At 34.2% G+C, this 11,112-nt stretch overlaps 1 long non-coding RNA gene across 1 annotated transcript in view; it reads left to right on the top strand.

Annotated features, from left to right (window-relative positions):
- The first annotated feature begins 388 nt into the window (after window positions 1-388).
- Window positions 389-11,112, top strand: part of LOC118012232 — a 17,343-nt gene continuing 6,619 nt past the window's right edge. Inside the window, exons 1-2 of the long non-coding RNA XR_004679647.1 lie at window positions 389-558; window positions 2,564-2,700. This is a non-coding gene — a long non-coding RNA (uncharacterized LOC118012232). The remainder of the gene's footprint in view (window positions 559-2,563; window positions 2,701-11,112) is intronic.

Here is an 11,112-nt window from a genome sequence, read left to right as displayed (position 1 = left end):
TATTTTTATGGGTATGTATGTGTAATAAAGATAACATATACACAAGAATAATAAACATCAAGTTCTAGGTAACAGTTTAGGAAGGAAATGGAGTCAGGGAGGACTACACTGGAGATTTCAAATTTATCTTAAGGTTAAAAAGAAAAAATCCAAAGCAAGTCTGGCATAACATTAAAATTATGAAGTGGGTACTCAAATGTTTCTTGTATTATTTTGCAAAATTGTCTGTATGTGTGAATTTTTCATAAAAATAATAGAAGAAACTCATCTTGCCACAGTCTGTGCAACTTATATTTTTGTTGTCTTCTTGATTTGTGAAACACGTTGAAATGGTATTTCCAGGAAGGTAAACCCATCTACCCCCAACCCTATTATCTCATGCAGGGTTAAGGATCCTTTACATGCGGTACTCCTAAGGTTGTGACTTACCACATTGTGAGCTCCACTCTCACTGATTGCTAGATCAGAAGTGGAGCCAGCCTTGGTCACATGCAGCGTTGAACTAGCTCTCCCCAACGTCCATCATTCTTGGCCCTGATCCCTACTCCAGCCATCCTGGTGAGTTTCCTTAGGGAGCATCTAGTATCCTTTGCCTTCAAAAGACCTAAGTAAGGAACAGCTTCTACCATAAGAGTGGTTATAATAAATCTCTTCTGTAAAAGAGTATGATTCCTATACCCTTTGTCCTGAAGGCCTCTGCAGGGGTTATGCAAAATTTTCCTTATCCTTCTCTGGAGACTTTGAACTCTTCCTACCAAGAATATGAAGGGAATAGTCTTTATAAGGAACCAATGACAACAGTAGCAACAACAAAGTTTTCATTAACTCCAAATTCATATCATTAAGATGAGTCACTTAAATGATTCAAAGCAAACGCGATCTACTCCAAGATGACCCACTGTCTACCCCAAAACTGACTGAGAAGCTGTTGACAGCTTTTAAGTAGCAGCATTGATTGCTCAGTTTCTAGATAATCAGGTTCCCACCAATATGATTCATCCATATTTAAATTCTCTCTTTAAGAAAATCTGAGTGTAGATATGATGATATTCTGTCTCAACCTTTCAAGTCATCTGCAATTTAAAAGAGGTGATTTTTATTGTGGAAAAAAAAAACACATTTTAACAGGAATTTAAAACTTTAAGTGGAATGAATTCTGCTTCTGCAGCTCAATTTCAGGCATCAGTGAGCAGGTGGGAGATTTGCCCCTTTACTCTCTTCAAGGCTTTTACTTTGCTTATGTCTAAATCTAAAGACATTCTTTTACTAATGTATTTCATTTCATATAATTAATTCAAATTTCTTCACCTCAACATATAACATTTCTACCTAAATAATATTTATTTTTATATAGGAAATAAGTATCCAATATTTGTCTGTTGTAATAATTTTTAAAAATTTCTTCATTTCTTTTTACAGTACTGTTTAAAATGCAAAATAGTAATGATTTAATATGCACTTATACAATTTCATAGAAAACTATTCTTTTTCTCCCTGTCATCCTATTTAGATAGGATGTCAAGATGTAAAATAATATTGTTTACTATTCTGATCATGTTATCGTGAAATATAATTTAACCTAATATTTTTAAAGCAAACACCATTTCAGAGATGTGTATCTCTCTTAAATGATATAGGCTTACTTGTAAGTCTATATAATTAAATCTACAGTAATTAATCCTACAAGAAAATAGAGTATGCACATTTATTGTTGAGAAGGCAAAAGGGATCCTCATCTTTTGAGGATGAATATAACTGACATGCCCTGTAGAGTATAGTGTCTACCCACAAATACTTCAAATTTCATTGTGACTATGACCCCCTTTATTTTAGTGATGAAAGAGTTAAGGCAGACAAACTCCCTCCATCCATTTCTTTTAGATCTTAAGAATCAGACACAGACATTTGGGCAGAAGTGAAAACTGTATTAGTCTCCAGACAAACTCTTTGAGAGCTTCTTTAATGATTCTGATCTGGCTCTGCCACATACCGGACATGGTAAGATGTGTTTGGCAGATGATATCAGGATGTAATCTGAGTACATAGCTATTCACGTTAGAAGTGTTTATACCTAAGAATCATATTGTTTTATTATAAGAATATCAGTGTTTTGCAAGCTCTAGATATAACTGTGATTTAATAATGTTTATCTTTAATTCATTCAGTAAACAGTTGTCAAATGCCTATTACATGGGGCACTAATTTGGTGTTGAGAAAATAGTCTGATAAAATTAGTCTGACTAGAGGAATCTTAGTTTTGTGAAGGAACAAATGTAAATAAACAAGTATAAAAAATAAAATACTACATGAAATACTTTAATGAAGTGGATAAAACTTTGCCATAATGCTCAATGGTAGAATGTATAATTATGCATAAATACTCACTGTCATTTCCAGTTAGGGAAGAGAAATCATAATTCCCCTAACCAATTAATGTCATATGTGGACATATGACTTGGTTGAGCAGTGGAATGTGAGGTTAAGTGATACATATCACACAGGGACGGAAACTTTAAAAACCAGCGTGTCGTTTATCATGTTCTTTTTCTTTCTGCCACTTTAGCTGTTGATGTTTCTACCAGACGGGCAATATCATGGATCCTAAAGCAAAACTACTTAAGGAGAGTGATAGCTGACCTGGAATGAACATGTAATGTGATGAGGAATAAACCTTTGTTTGTAAACCACCGAGACTTGGAGGTAGTTCGTTACTGCGGTATAAACCATCCATCCTTTCCAGATCGACACAGTCCCATAGAGTTGCACAGCATGTGTGTTAAGGAAAAAGGAGAATGAGGAGCAGGAATTCACAAAGATGAGCAGTACTACAGTGGTTTCAGATATTCCGAAAGAGCTGGGTAGAGAGTGGGAAGATGTTAGGGAATCGTGCAGGTGATATTTCTCAGTTTGAAGTCAGTAATTTGGAGTTTAAGCTTCAACTCTCCTTTTCCCACCCTTTATGAGGTTTGCTCATCAAGGATAATTAGCAGATTATAGCTCTTTGCTGGGGAGATAAATGAACAGAAGGGGGACACAGCTGCAAAACCAGGATGAGCAACGCTTCCCAGACTTTGTGTGCACAAATCACCTGGGGATTCTGCGAAAATGCACATTCTGAGTCAGCAGGTCTGGGGCTAGGCCTGAGATTCTGCATTTCTAACAAGCTCCAACCTGATACCTGTGGAGCCAATCCTTGCATCACACTTTTGTGTAGAAAGATTGGAACTGGTATAGTTCTATTGTAATGATGTCTTATCTGTGACTTACTCATTACCTTAGTTAACTGGCTATTCACGATACTTTTTCCTGCACTAGCAAAATTTCTTTATAGGTGATAAAACAATGAAAATAATATAAATCTCCTTGTTTATGTTACTTAATCTACCATTTCAGTTAAATGGAGTGAAAGCTAGAAAATGAAATGGAGTGGAAAAAGATATTTTCTCAAATAACCACTTGAGAAAAATAAGGCAAGCAGAAAGAAAATGAACACCCCTTTATCCAAATGGTAGTCAGTTCTTTATTAGGCCACAAAACATTTTCATTTAAAATGTCTAGAATAATTTATGTAATAATAAGTCCGTGTGGTCCTAACTGGCTAGTTGGCTTGGAGTAATAGGATGAAATTTTCATGCCTCCATCTGTAAAATTAATACATTGGATAAAATTAGTTATTGCCTCAAAATTCTGAAATTGCATAAGAATTTTTATACCTTCACCCAACATTAACATAAAACAAATACTGGTCAATGGATCTAATAAAAATTTAATTCCAATCCAAGTTATCAAAAGCAAAGCAATATAGAATTCTGACACCTTAATGAGGGACAGCAGTAGGATAGCATGTTTGAATACTAGCTCTGCTACTTCCTAACTGAGGAAGATTCTGTTTTGCTTTAGTTTCTCATTTAACATAAAGGGGGAAAGTAAAAATTTACCCCTGAGGATTGTTTTAAAGACTAGATATTCAGTATATGTGAGACATTTAAAAGCGTGTCGACCGTTTAGCAAGCTACTTATTGATCATCAAAAGTTAGAAAGTAAATGAAATCTTAGAGGAATCTGAACAGAAACACTAACAAAAAAAGTAGGGTTTCCAGGGGCGCCTGGCTTCTCAGTAGGTGGAGCATGCCACTCTTGTTCTCCCAGTTGTGAGTTCGAGCCCCATGTTGGGTGTAGAGATTACCTAAAAATAAAATCTTAAAAAAAAAAAAGAATAGTGCTTTCCAACAAGTTTCATTGATTGTAAATGTGACCTAAGATTGATTAGATATTCTAAATTGTTGCTGACCTTACAAGGCTGAAAGTGAGAAACATTGCAGCACAGAGGTTTTCTGCTTATTTTCCTTTACATCCCTAACAGAAGCATCAAAGTAAAAGCAAAAACTCCAAAATCCAACATCATTTGTAAATGAATCCTGACGAACTATAAAGGGTAAACAAGAACTCTTAGGCTTTATATCACCAAAGTCAACTATAATGATCTTCTAAAAAGGAAGGAGATGTTCTTAACAGAAGCATGAATTTTGAACTTTTTAAGAGTTTCAATTGTTTTCTTGAAAAATTATTAGTATTGTTTGAAAGTTACCTTTGAAATTGGAAGCATTCAATAAAAATCAGATGCAGGAACCACACTTCAGCTTTTTGCTAAAATGAAGTGACATGAACAAAATGTATCCTCTTTACTGAAAAGAAAACTTTAAAAATCATTTTTTAAAAATGAGTTTTTTAAAACATTGGAAATCCAGCAACTAAGGACAGTGATCTCTGACAGACAGGACACAAATAAGATGAGGTTTATTATTGCCCTACCTTCCTACCTGGAAAGACTTGCTGGACCTTGATGCCAGGAGTGGAAACTCTGGAAGGACTTAGTGATCTCCCTGGTGTGAGCAGAACTGAGTTGGAAGTCCAGAAAGGTAAAGGTGGCTCGAGATCTTAGGGCTGGGAATGGAAGGAGCAATCTTCCCAGAGATAGGGCTTCAGAGCCTTGCAGAATTACCCACTTCAGTTTCAGATGAGTACTGATCAGCACATGCATGTGAGAAAACTACCTAAGGCCAATGAAACAACAATCTAAAAAAATTAGAAGGAATAATCCCTGGCAGTTCACACAAAGCCAGTAACCGTTCCTTTTCCCATGCCACAATAAAAAAACCTCATAATCCATGGTAAAATGGCTACAGCACTTAAAAGGGTTCTATCTCATTGGCAGAGCAAAATTAACCAGACTAAATGTTGCTTTGTGAAGGCTAGCAATACTTAAAAACAAGACTCAAGTGATCAAATGGTTTCTAAATAATGTAATCGTTTCCCAGAACAATTCAAGAATACTTATTAGGAGCAAATAAATATCTACCACCCAAGAAGGTAAAATGCATGTTGGGCATCCAATCTGGCATGCAGAGAGACATGAAAATCTAAGCCATAATGAAAAGAACAAATCAATCAATGAAAACTGATCTAGAGATGATGGATGATGGAATTATCAGTCAGGTACCTGAAAATAATTATTGTAACTATATTCTATATGTACGAGAAGCGAAGGGAAAGAGTGAACATGTTAAGTAGAGCTAGGAATATCAAAAAGACAAAAATCAGAACATATAAAGGACATTCAAAATTTAATGAGAAAACAAACCACCTCATAAAAATAACAAGCAAAATATTTGAACACTGCCAAAGAAGACATATGGATGGAAATTAAGACTATGGAAAAGCTCAATATCATTAGTCATTAGGAAAGTGCAAATTAAAACCCCAGTGTTATGTAACTACAAACCAATTAGGAGCTAAAATTAGAGACTGAGCATACCAAGTGTTGACAAAAAAGTGGAACAACTGGAACCCTCATATGCTGCTGATAAGAATGTAAAATACAGCAATCACTTTAGAATATATTTGGCAGGTTCTTAAAAAGGTAAATATTCACAGACCATATGACTCAGCCATCCCATCCTTAGGTATTTACCCATGAGAAAAGAAAGCGTGTATCCATACAAAAACTAGTGCATAGATGTTCATAACAGCTTTATTTAGTAGACAAAAGCTGAAAAATAAATATTCCCCCAATAGTTAAATGAATATTCGAATTGTGGTATATCTAAACAATGGGATGCTAGTTGGCTATTAAAAGGAATGGCCCATTGGTATTCATGACAACACAAACAGATTTCAAAATAAGTAGGCTGAGTGAAAGAAGCCAGAAGAAAAAGGGAACATATGATTTCATTTATTTTACATTCTAGAAAATTAAACTAATCTATAGTGACAGAAAACAACTCAGTGGTTCCTTGAAGATGGGGGAAGACAGTGAGAAATAGAAGGAAATATTAAAAAGGCTTATATACAGACTTCTGTGGATGATGGATATGTTTATTATCTTGATGATGTTGATGATTTTATAATTGTAGACATGTCACAAACTTATCAATTTGTATACTTTATGCAGTTTATTTTATGTCAATTATGCCTGAAAAAGCTTTTTTTTTAAAAATACCCAAACAAAATCACATGTAGTCCCTGCAATATAAAAATTAACATAAATATATATGTTATTAATATACAATATGTTATATTGATAATAATATATAATATAAAAATATGATTTATGGTGAAAAAGTTCTCTTCTGGAAGAACTGAAGGCAAGATTTTTTTAAATTAAGGACAGTCTTTCACAAGTAACAAATATTAATGCATTTTTTAATTGCTATGTGTTAATATTTGTTACTTATGAAAAGTACTTTATGAAAGTACTTTACTGTACTTTCAGGCTGCTGGCAAAGTCTTTCATGAGACAGATTAGTACTATTAATGATAAATTTTGCCACAGCCTCAGGGTTCTGTTCTATACTGATTCTAGTGACTACGTAAAGAGAATGATGCAGAGAGACTCTCAAAGGGCAAAGGACTCAGAAGATTTCTTCCAATAATTCTTCTGCACACACATTTTTAAAGGGCAAGATAATGAATGTTTCTCAGCTGAGGAGGGGCAGGAATTAAGGACTTTAAAATATTATAAATAAAAGGAAAGTCCCTGTCTTCCTTACCCCAACTGTGGGATTAATCTTCAAGAGGACAGGAACTCAACTGCTCACAGGAGAAACTATCTTTCTTAGAACTGTCTTTCCCAGGTTCAGTATTTTCCAAACAGTGATTTCCATTTAGAAGGGATGTTCATGGGAAAATAAAAATTACCAAACAAACAGCATATAAGCTTGGAACCAGACAGACTTGCATTTGAATCTTGGATGTTCCACTCATTAACCCCAAGGAGGGGCTTGATCCCAGGACCCCGGGATCATGACCTGAGCTGAAGGCACATGTTTAACTGACTAAGTCACCCAGATGCCCCTAAATAAAATAAATCTTAAAAAAAAAAAAAAATTCTTTCTCTCCCTCTGCCCCTTCCCCCCCTGTTCGCACACACATGTTCTCTCTTTCACTCTGTTTAAAAAAACAAACAAAAAAATCCACCTTAAAACAGAAAGGATAAGTTCCAAAAGAAACTATACAACTTGTGAAAACTAAAATATTTAATAAAATCTGCTGTAATAAAATCTAGGAGTAGAATTAGAAGCAGAGAAGGAAAGGGCAAAGTGGTTCTGAATGTCCAAACAGAATAGGGGAATGGGGTGGAAGAGAGATTTCAAACACTATATTATTAGACTGGAGAGTATAGGGGAAGGTGGGCAAATAGGTTGTCACAGAAGAAATAAGATCATATCTGGGTTTTTTTTTTTTTTCATATTATGTAGATTGCTTCTTATCTATGAGAGCCACTTAAGGAATTTTAGCCACTAAGAAAATGGAAATCCAAAATAATGAGGTAGCAGGGATAAATAAATAATAAATGAAATTACATTAGAAGGAATGAAATTTTTAAAATCAAACAATAAACCAAAACTTTATATATGTGTATAAATGCATGTATAAGAAAGGAGAAAGAAGTACAAAGACATATGGTAGGATTATTAAGTGTCTCACTTGGAAACCATTCAAATTATTGGTGGAAATCATAGTAGGAATAGTAGTACTATTAGTAATAGCAAAATAACAAATGGAGTGTTTTTTGAGAGGACACAGTGATCTCTAATATATTAAATATAACATGGCATAATATGTAAGATATAATAATATGTAGTATAGTAGCTTTGTGATTTGTCAGCTTGGTTGGGCTACAGTCCCCATTATTCCATCAAACTATAATCTGGATGTTGTTGTGAAGGGATTTTATAGACACAATTAGAGTTTCTAATCAACCAGCTTTAGGTAAGGGAGGTTATCCTAGGTAGGCCTGACTTAATCAGTTAGAAGGCCATGAAAGGCAGGCTGAGATTTTCTCCAGGGAGAGAAGAGATTCCTGCCCATGAACAAGAGCTTCAGCCTGTGCCTGTGGGGTCCCAGGCTGCTCATGACCTTCTTTCCTGAAGGCCTGCCCTACAGACTTTATACTTGTTTCATCAGCCCCTACAACGGCATATGCAATTTCTTGTAATGAATCCATATACATCCTACTGATTCTGATTTTCTGGTTGAACTCTGATATATAAAATAATATATACAAAACAACATATTAACTCATAGATATGTAAAGAAATGATGGTGTATTTTGCTGAGTGATAGACATTTGTTATAACTTTGTAAGTAGAAATACATCATAAATGGTTTTCTTAAAAAGTTAGTCTGTCTAAACTTCACAGATACGCAGTCTAGTATTTTCTAGAGGGGACCTATCATGACTTAGTAATGCCTTGCTCTAAAGTGATAAACATTACTATTAAGAAAGAGAAACATTTCTTTTTTGTCAAACTGCAAAAAAAAAAAAAAATTAATTATTGATTTTTAGGGGCGCCTGGGTGGCTCAGTTAAGTGTCTGACTCTTGATTTTGGCTAAGGTCATGATCTCAGGGTCATGAGGTCAGGTTCCACACTGGGCATGGAGCCTGCTTAAGATTCTCTCTCTCCCTCTCCTTTTGCCCCTCCCCCATGCTCACTCACACTCTCTCTCTTCCTCTCTCTCAAAAAAAATAAAAATTAGTGAATTTAAATGGTTTCTGGTTAAAGCCAATTATCAAAAATTTGAGTATAAATACGCAATTCTATTTTTTTAAAGATAGTTTTATATTTGAATCAATTAAAACCACGAAGATTATTAACATTTCTGTTTGTATTATCATCAATTCAGGTAGATAGGTATATTTATTATTATAATAAAGCATCAACTCTCAGTTTCTAAAATATTGTATATTTGGTATTAGATTAAGTAAAATCATATGTCCAACAGTATGAAGCAGTAGTAGCTAGCTTGTTTGAGACAAGAGTCATGGTGCTCTCCCTACCTTTAATAGACAATATTATTTGGGGAACTCACTTAACCATCTGGCATTTGTTGCTCTAATTATTCAGCAAATATTCATTCAGTATATATAAACAGGATATAATTTACAAATGACACACTGTTCTGTGCCTTGGGAACACAACATTGAACAAAACACAGTTTCTTTCTTATGTATCTCAGATTTTAATTAAGGACAAAATAATAAACAAGTAAATACATATAAGTGAATGAATGAGTGAATGAGAAATCATCACTGAGTGATAAACTGTTTGCAGAAAACTAATACAGAATGATGTAAAAGAAAGTTATATGGATGTAACAACAATCCAGGCACAAGAGTCTTCACTAGGTGATTTCTTGAAATCTATACTTGTTATAAGAAGTATGACTAGTGTCACAGTTTGCCAGAATATAAATGAGTTTTGATATGACATTTGCCAATACTTAATAATAATAATCACCAATTCCATAAGAAAGAGAATAGAACGGAGTGTACAATCTAAGGGAAAAAAAATCTAACAGACTCCCCTCCCCCCCAAAAAAGATACAGATAGCTACAAATTGGTTTTTTTTTCCCCAGTTACAAAACTTATCCTCTCCACTCAAATCAAAAATGTTTTCACCTCGAATCTCATTGATAAATTTTACTAAATAATTATGCAAGTAAAAAGATTGAATGAATGAGCAGATGAATAATAAAATGCACATACTTAACTCCCAACTATAAATACCACAGAAAAGAAACAACAGCTTTTTTGAAAGAACCAATTTACTCTTGGAATCTCCATTTTAAGGTACTTTTTTTTTCAGAATTTCTTTTGTCTTTTCTCTTTACCAATGTTCTCTACATAAAATGAGTTCAGGATTTTTTACAGTCATTAATCAAGCACTAAAAAAGAAAATGTGTAATATATGCAAATTAAAGCATTTTTCCAAGGTTTTTCATTGTGCCACATCTGTGAATGGGAAGATGCATACATGCAGAATCACCGATTTAGCTTATAAAAAAATGTTTTAGAAGCATTATCTATTGTTCTAGATTTTTTCTTTCTTCCTAAATACAGATAAAATAATATGTAAGAAGAAGGGTGTTTTTTTCCCACTAAAACCTTCTAGCCAAAACCATAACACATACTGGATGAAGATATTTGCAAAATGACCAACCTAAGATTTGAATCTAGATATATAAACTTGTATAAAGCAATACACAATTGCTTTATTATGCATAATTAAAATGAAAAAAATGAGGGCGCCTGGGTGGCTCAGTTGGTTAAGCGACTGCCTTCGGCTCAGGTCATGATCCTGGAGTCCCGGGATCGAGTCCCACATCAGGCTCCCTGCTCAGCGGGGAGTCTGCTTCTCCCTCTGACCCTCTTCCCTCTTGTGCTCTCTGTCTCTCATTCTCTCTCTCAAATAAATAAATAAAATCTTTAAAAAAATTTAAAAAAAAGAAAGAAATGAACAACTTTTAAACATATCATGATGGATATATGTATCTAAACATGTTAAAGGAAAAAAAACAAGTTCTAAAGGATTATTCACACCTGGTATAATTTATGTGAACTTAAGATCAGAATAAATAATAGTATAAATATATGTAAATGGAATATGTGCCTTCAGAAAGGGAGACACAGGGATTAGTTGAGGAAATGGGCCCTTTCTTCCCTCCCTCCCTCCTTCCCTTCCTCTTTTCTTTTTCTTTCTTTCTTTCTTTCTTTCTTTCTTTTTCTTTCTTTCTTTCTTTCTTTCTTTCTTTCTTTCTTTCTTTCTTT

The sequence above is a fragment of the Mirounga leonina genome, unplaced genomic scaffold (genome assembly GCF_011800145.1).
Source record: "Mirounga leonina isolate KUSES-001 unplaced genomic scaffold, KU_Mleo_1.0 Mir_151, whole genome shotgun sequence".
NCBI classification, from domain to species: Eukaryota; Metazoa; Chordata; class Mammalia; order Carnivora; family Phocidae; genus Mirounga; species Mirounga leonina.
This window is presented reverse-complemented; position numbering and strand designations above follow the sequence as displayed.